Genomic DNA, 8,665 nt, shown 5'->3' with positions numbered 1-8,665 from the left:
TTTCTAACCCATTAAGATTTCACAGCCACACTGACTATCGTGGTAAAACTGAGAGATAACGTCCCAAAGAAACACCAACTTTAAACTTGTGTAATTGAGTAAATGGTGCAGGACCCATCCAATTACTGTTCAGGGTTCTTTTTAAAGCCTTCAACATAGGACTGATACCATATCGATTAATGGGATATTTGACCTTCCTTTTACCATGGTAAGATAAGCAAATATGTGAAACTAAAGGATTTACAATAGTTTGTGATGGCTATAGTCACACATAATAGGTGCACAGGTCAGGATTCAGAACATTTAGGCAATGTCTGTCATCTTCGTTGTTTTAGTTTAGGCGGGTCCATTGACAAAATGCACAACACAACTTTACATCAATACTGATATACAGATTTTGGGAAATGTTAACCCTTTGAGTACTTGGAAAAAAAAATTACAGCAAACTTAAACTGGGGACATTTGATATCCCCACAATGGGGCACTCTACAAATGTGTGTCACGATGCCTTCCTTAATGTTCAGCATTAAGAAATGCATCAGCTGCCATCCTAAAGTTTACATGATGTGCAATGTGTATGTTTTACAAACCCTAATTAAATTTTGTCTTCAAAGGTGGGTGTTACGCTAGTTTCAATAGGTGCAAAGTATCACTTGAAACGCTTACGGAGGGTTAAGGAGCTGGATAGCTCCAGTCCAGTCCATTTTTATTTCTTTTTGCAACAAAAAAAGAACGAGCTGAGTAAACACACAACTGCTTTTCTTTTGAATGGGTTAGCGTGTTTTGTAAATTATATTGGAATTTTTTTTGTTTAAGAAGTGAAAGTACCCAAACTCTAGTCATGTTATGTTAATTTGCTTGTTAATTTAAACATCAATACTTTTCTGCAGCTGTTCTCATCAAATCTTAAAACACAAAAGGAGGCTATTCTGAAAGGAAAATATTGCTTTGCTAGTATATTCAAACTGTTTTTAGATTCTGTTTTAGAATAGACTCACTTGAGAAATCTATAAAATGAACATTTCCCCATGTCCTAAATCGGGGTTGCTGTTGCAGCAGTTTATTGCTCACAACCATCACAAAAAAATGGGCGTGATTCACCCAACAAAATTCAATAGCTGCTTTCAGGTGCATTTAGCGGGTGTTTCTTGGTGGCTGCAGTGCCCAGATTGACACCACCATTCAATGGCACTTAGCTGTTATTTTGGACCTCAGGGAGTCTCTGCCCGTTGAGGCGTGGGGAGCTAAGCTTGCAGGATCGGCCCCTCACAGATCTGAGCCATTTTGAAGAGCTACCCTGATCTCTACACCAACCCTCCTTTCAGCCCCCCCCCCCCCCCCCCCCCCCCCACTATCAGGACCTTTCCCTTTCAGGCCTCACCCAACCTTTTTTATCCCCTCAAACTTCACCCCCCCTTTCATGGGTATGCCCCCCCCCCCCCCCCCCCCCAGGTTCCAATCCCTCGCAGTGCCAACTTGGGACCCAGGCACCTTTGCACTTCCAGACTAGCACTGTGTCAGTGCCCAGGTGGCATGCTGGCAGTGCCAAGGTGCCCACATTCCAGGGGAGTTCCAGTGTACTACCCTGCCCAGTCCCTGACCACACAGGGGTTCTAATGGCCTGCGGGACTACTGCCCCCCTCCCGAGGTCCCAAGACGCTTGGTCCACGATTGTGGAAACCAGTGGTAAACAATGACCGGTTGAGGCCTTGCAGGCGCAGCCATTGACTCCCGGGTGTCGGCAGAACAGGGCGTCCAGATATTTAAATGAGGCTTGTTGATTATTGTTTTTGTTTCTGTGAGAATAGGTGATCCTATCAGTCTCGTTGGGGTGAGCAATTAAGGCATTGCTATAGAAATATGTAACTCATGAGAAGGTAGAGATCTCTTCTCTCTACTTTATCAAAATCTTTCATTATTCAGAAAACCTTTCTTAGATCACGTCTTAATCGTCACATGGAGAACAATCTTTTCTTTTTTCCAGTCTTTCCTCAGAGCTGAAGTTCCTCATTTCCTGATAAAACCTGGTAAACCATCCCTGCATCCTTAGGCCTTTGAACAATTTCTTCTCGAAACTAGGATAGACAATAATGGAGAGACTGTGGGCGGAACTTTGTTTCCTCTTTCTGGAAAAGCCCGCTGCACTTAAGTGCTTGATAGGGCAGTGAAGGTGGATCCTTGAGGAATAAGAAGCCTGGGAGAGCAAGTCTCCCCCCCCCCCCCCCCCCCCCCCCCGACAAGAGTGCCGGCCAAACAAAGACTGGCAGTTCAATTGAACAGTACCAGCACAGGGGAGGCAGTTGTTTCTGCCAGTAGAACATGCACCCGAGGCAAAGGATCATTGCTGGACCCAGACCAGAGGTGAGTGATGGGGGTGTGAGCAGGGACAGGCAGGAGTTGTAGGCAGGATGTGGAGAGCGGGGTGGGGGGGGGGGTATAATGTTGCTAGTGGGTCCCCTCCTTCTTCCTGATGCTGGATCTTTCAGGTACTGAGTGCCTTTGAATTATGGACCCAGCCTGTTGCTGGGTTAACACCACCAGTGACAGGTTGAGGCCCTTAAGCGGGCATCTATTTGTCATTTACGGATCTCAGTTGGCAGTGGTGTGGAAAGGATGCCCTTGGGCCTTCCCACCATGGACATAATCAGGATGGTTGTGGGGGCCCCCATCTGTCTGATTAATCATCTTCCCAGCCACTAACCCCACCAACAGGGGAATGGACAAGATTCCATCGCAAGTTCCTTTATGGGGGAATCAAGAGTAAGTGGACATCATCTTAAAATAGCATTGTGTCACTTGTCATTCTCAATCTCTCGGATGTTACAAATGCATAAGTGGTGTCGAACTTTGAATCAAATTCTAATAAATTTGAAAACCTCACTTATTTCCATTGCTTCACTGTTGAGTGTGTGGGATGATTTAATTCAATTCTGTGTTTGTTTTGCCTGCAGGAGGAAATGTCCTGGTGGTTAATGATTTGTACTCTGTGTTGATTCTGTAGGGTAGCAGCTATATGGCAGGATTAACATTTAACAACACAATTGCTGAGTAAGTTTACAAAATAATAACTAGCAGTTGATTCTGAGGAACTTTAATCAGTATTTAATCAGTACAAGAAGGGGGCAGCAGATGGTGACCTACTGGTAGTAATAATAATAATCTTTATTGTCACAAATAAGCTTACATTAACACTGCAATGAAGTTACTGTGAAAATCCCCAAGTCGCCACGCTCCCGCGCCTGTTTGGACGGAGAATTCAGAATGTCCAATTCACCGAACAAGTACGTCTTTTGGGGCTTGTGGGAGGAAACCGGAGCACCCGGAGGAAACCCACGCAGACACAGGGAGGATGTGCAGACTCCGCGCAGACAGTGACCCAAACCGGGAATCGAACCTGGGACCCTGGTGATACAAAGCAACAGTGCTAACCACTGTGTTACCATGTTGTCCCATCACTGGCGCATCACTGGGTTGGTAATTCTGGGGCATCACTGGGTTAGTAATTCTGGGGCATCACTGGGCTAGTAATTCTGAGAGCACCACGGCAGCTGGTGGAATTTAATTTTAATGAATAAATCTAAAAAACAAGTGGGATGCTACCCAAAATGCTAACTGACAAATTGGCTGTGTACTTCCAGGATTTTTCATTTCTATTTAACATTTCCAAAATTCACCATCTCTTTTTTTCATAATATGATTAGTATTATGGTTCTAACTTGTACAAACATCAGGAGAATTATAGGTTGTAACCCTTTTGAGTATCAGAATTCTGATGGTTGTCATCGCTATTGTTCTTTAATTGTTAACGTGACCCGAAAGGTTGATGCAAGAATAAAATCGAGAAAGATATTTTATCCATGAATCAACGTTTCCATTTATACTGGTAACCAGAGGAAAATACTACTCCACATAATTGAAATCGCTTACGAAGGACCTGTGATTCAGTCCAATTATTTGATCGGGAATTGGGCTCAGCAGATAAGAGAGTTTTATTATTGTAATTCTTCAGCTCCATGTTTCTAGTTCATTAACTGTTTGGTAATAGTGAATGAAAATAATTTGATTGATGTGAGTACAGAGTAACACATGATTATCATTAACTCCAACTTATTTGCTCGTTGCTTTAATCATTTATTCCACTAAATAAAATAGACTTTCTGCCTTATTGATAATTTAATATTGCATTAGTGTGTGTAAATGTATATGCATACGTGTTCTAACCCTTGAATTGAAAGAGAAGTTTAATTCCTTTTTTGGAAAGGTCTGGTTATTTGCTCGCTTTGAATTGTATTCATTTTTGTTCTCCAGGTGCGTGTCTGGAAAACCGATCAGTCAGGATACATTAAGGTCTACTGAACGAAACGTGCTTTAGGAAAGTATGCATTTCAGATTCATATTTCAAAACTCCTCCTTTCCCCTTGTTGAATAAATGAAATGAAATGAAAATCGCTTATTGTTATGAGTAGGCTTCAATGAAGTTACTGTGAAAAGCCTCTTTTTACTGTGAATAAAAATGAAGGCTGCCGAATTCAGATCCACTGTGCCAATAGTTATGGGTGGTGTTTTAGTACCAAAATGGCACCCGACTTGCCACGCAGGATGCTACCTCGGTGAGGGTGTTAGGACGGATTTTGCAAATGTTTGCTGCAGGTATGCCATGCAAACAGGTTGTGATGTCAGTCAGCAGGTAACACTGTTCTGATCCCTGCACTTGTCATTTTTAACATCATCATTCCTGCTAGTGTCCTCTCTTAAACTTGCACAGCTGACCATGTGTACAGCAACAGGAAGGACCCCCTCAACCCAACCAAGGCTGCTTAAAAGGATCATGCAGAACTTGCAGAGTAACCTCGCTCGTTTCTGTATGTGTCTGTGGAATAGCTGGTTAAGTCTGATCAGACCATTTGTGAATTTATGAATGCTATTGTAATTGCCCTTGAGCTGGAGCATAAGAGGGAGGTGGAGCAGCGGCAGTGAAGAAGACCCTCAATTGCAGAAGGAGGAGGAACAGGAGGGGAGAAGGCTCTCGGAAGAGGCCTTACCTACCTGTGAGCATCCAGGAGCACTTCTCTAACCTTCACATGAGCCAGGAGCAGTGTGTTTGTCATCTGCGTCTTATCAAGGTGCTTTCTGAACTGAAAGGTGATGTAAAGTTGCCATAGTCTGAGATGATCAGAGGCTGCTTTCCCCTTTGACGGGGAAAGCTGACTGGTGGTGATTCAACCTGAGGATCACCGCATCTCAGGCGAGGTGTAAGGTTGAGAAGGTGGACCTTCATGAATAACCTCAGCCAGTACGAGAATTGAAGCTGTGCTGCTGGCCTTGCTCTGCATCACGAACCAGCTGAATGGCCAAGTGAGCTAAACCGGGCCCACTGAACTGTGCTGCCTAATACAATCAGACCTGCAACCTCTGGGCAGGGCAAGGATGATGCTACCAGTGACTGCAAGTGTGACTGTGGCGCTGAATTTCTTTGTGCCAGGTTCCTTCCAGTGGGAGGAGGTGACATATGGAACATCTCCCATGTTCGCTATCCACTGATGCATCAGTGAGGTGAATGACAGACCTCTGCAAGTCAGGAGAGAGTTTATTTTGTTCTGCCTGAACATAGAGAGAAGAAGACAGAGTGTTCAAATGGCTTTATCAGGAGAGTGAGTTTCTCCATCATGTAGGATTCCAGCGATTCGGGGCAGCACGGTAGCATTGTGGATAGCACAATCGCTTCACAGCTCCAGGGTCCCAGGTTCGATTCCTGCTTGGGTCAATGTCTGTGTGGAGTCTGCACATCCTCCCCGTGTGTGTGTGGGTTTCCTCCGGGTGCTCCAAAGATGTGCAGGTTAGGTGGATTGGCCATGATAAATTGCCCTTAGTGTCCAAAATTGCCCTTAGTGTTGGGTGGGGTTACTGGGTTATGGGGATAGGGTGGAGGTGTTAACCTTGGGTAGGGTGCTCTTTCCAGGAGCCGGTGCAGACTCGATGGGCCGAATGGCCTCCTTCTGCACTGTACATTCTATGTATATGATTGCACATGCGTGACTTTGCAGACACTGCTCCTCAATGCTGTGTACCACAATCGCAAAGTATGCAATTCGTGTGCGACCGCTCAGCGCATCATTTTGGTGAATGCCCGCTACCCTGACAGCAATCATGATGCTTTCTTTTTGGAGCAGTCTGCTGTTCCTTCAGCCTTTCAGCCAGCCCATCAATCTGAGGGTGGATGTGGGGTGACAAGCCTGTGCAAAATGACAAGATGTTCTGCCATGGGAAACATAGCACAGCAGGCTGCTGAGCTACAGTTTCATTGTCTGGACTGCTCTGGAGGAGTAATGGCCCTGATTCATTTCCGCAGTCATGGCACCCAGTCTACGTTTGTAAATACTTGTAGTAATTTACGCCCGCGAGACTGCCACCTGAGAGGAGTGGAGCACCTTGGAAGGGCAGAGCAAACTGTGTCCAACCTACTAATCACCTTTAAATACATGCAAATTCTATTTTTCATGCCACTGTCGTGCGGGGCACAAACCTAGTTCTCGCCACCAGCGAGGGACCGGAGCATAGCGTCCGAATCAGCACCAGGCGCGACCTTCCGATGCCCAATTTTCCGTCTGATTGCTGTTCACATTTGCGGCGGTGCGAGACGGAGAATTTTTCCCACCAGAAAACATCGCCAATTAACTTAATCTAACAAACCATCTAATATTCCATACACAAATCTATTAATCACCCTATCCATTCTCTTATTACCTGTCTTCCTTATGCCTTTGCCTGGCCTATTACTCCTATGCAATGCTACCCCGGTGGCTGGTAGAAAGCTGTTGACTTGCAGTGGGGAAATCTGTCGATGGTCTTGCAGGTTGACCTCAAGTATCTCCGTTCTAAGAATGCCCATCTTTTGACTGCACCATCTTGCCAGGGGTGGCAGCAGTCTGGGTCAGCTGGATAATACGAAACAGCAAACAAGTCGTGATTGAAGACAGCAGGTTCATGCTCCACAGGGCCTTCATCACACCCCGAGGATGGTGTTTCAGCAAGTCTGGAAATGCTGGAGCACAGACTTCTGGGTGTTCTAACACTTTGAAAGCTCCTACGAGTGCTGGTATCCCAAAGCTCTGATGGCAGCAATCTGTGCTTCCACTGCAGTGCACAAGATGTTGTGCGGCTTCTACTTGTGCTGTAATGGAAACTGAGACGTCAGCCATCAGATGCTGAATCGTAGTCAGGTCCGCAAGATTTTAAGAGAGTTGGCCACCATTTCTACACTGAAAAGGACAGACTCCAAACACTGTGTAAAGCCCTCTGACAAATTGAAGCTGGCTTCCTTTACAGTGACAACTAGCTATCTGGCAGGTCTGCCAATGCACCAAGCATTTCTTTATACATGTCTGTCAGCCTGCCTCCGTGCACTGCCCCAGCAAAGTCCTTATCTGAATCCTCTGCAGCACAACCTGTGAGCAACCTCACACTCTGGCACCCATTTCCCCTGTCTCAGCTGCAGCCCACTCACCCAGAGACTGTACATTCAATTTTCACCTCTATGCCACTCTGTCTAATTCGCATAGTGCCAGTATATAAACATCCCACCATTCTGCCCTGATTACAGCCCCAATGTTGACCATGGCCTCCGTGTTGTCACATCAGTGATAGTCGGCACCATCTCCTTCACAGGAGGGGTGGGAGGGGTGGTGGTAGTGGTGGTGGGTAAAGGCATGCAGCCATGTTTGTCCCCAGCTGGTTGTCCTGCAAGAGAGGGAATTATGTCAGTGAGTATGTTGCAATGTGTTGGGTGATGTGGCTGTCATGATTGAATAGCTGAGAGTGTGTGACAGTGATAGATACAGCAGTGCTAAGTATGTAAAGGTGACATGAGGCAATAAATGTTGGGTTTACCTCCTTCTTGTAAGGGACTGTTGGATGGTGAGTGAATGGGGAGGTGATTGGGATGTTGGGCTGCGCATTGTGTGACTCATTTGCAATAATATGGCATTTTGAAATGCATTCACTGACTTTGACAGCTCATGAGCTGATGGAACATACAGCATTGAACCCAGGTCCTCAGAGCTAGACTAATGGCATTGATTGCAATGGCTATCTGCTTCACTGCCTTTGTAATGTCTGTCTGGAAGGCCTCTTGGTCCCCTGAGGGAAGAGGATCTTTCTCCTTCTGTTCATCTCCTTTGCTGCACTGTGGAGCCTTGGGACACGTCTTTAGCTCGTTGCACCATTTCAACTTCTGCATCTGCTCATAAACTTTTTCACAATCACGTCTGCCACCTGCTGCAGTCAGAATGCACCCTACGTCAGAGAGTGCAGGCCCTCTTTGAGCACTGCTAGCCTCGCGGGAACTTAAGTCCCGTGAGACAGGATGCATGTTTAGGGCCAGGATGCATATCTATCATTTTCTTAGCAAGCAGCACAAATGCTGCCTGCATTATCTTATTCAGCCTTGGTTAACTGTGTATCATGATCCTCGCACCCAATTCACATCCAATTCAGAGGCAACTGAATTTTTTAGCTTGAAATGTCCTGGTAGCGCACAAATAACTTGCTTTAGATACTTACCTTTAGACAGTCAAGCATACATTACTTGGGATGCTGTATTTGACCTAACTGATCAGCTTGATCACTGGATCAATCTTGAATTAAGTGTGCTCTTTACTCATAGTCT

This window comes from Scyliorhinus canicula, chromosome 15, assembly GCF_902713615.1.
Source record: "Scyliorhinus canicula chromosome 15, sScyCan1.1, whole genome shotgun sequence".
Classification (NCBI taxonomy): domain Eukaryota; kingdom Metazoa; phylum Chordata; class Chondrichthyes; order Carcharhiniformes; family Scyliorhinidae; genus Scyliorhinus; species Scyliorhinus canicula.
Note: the sequence above shows the minus strand (reverse complement) of the source record.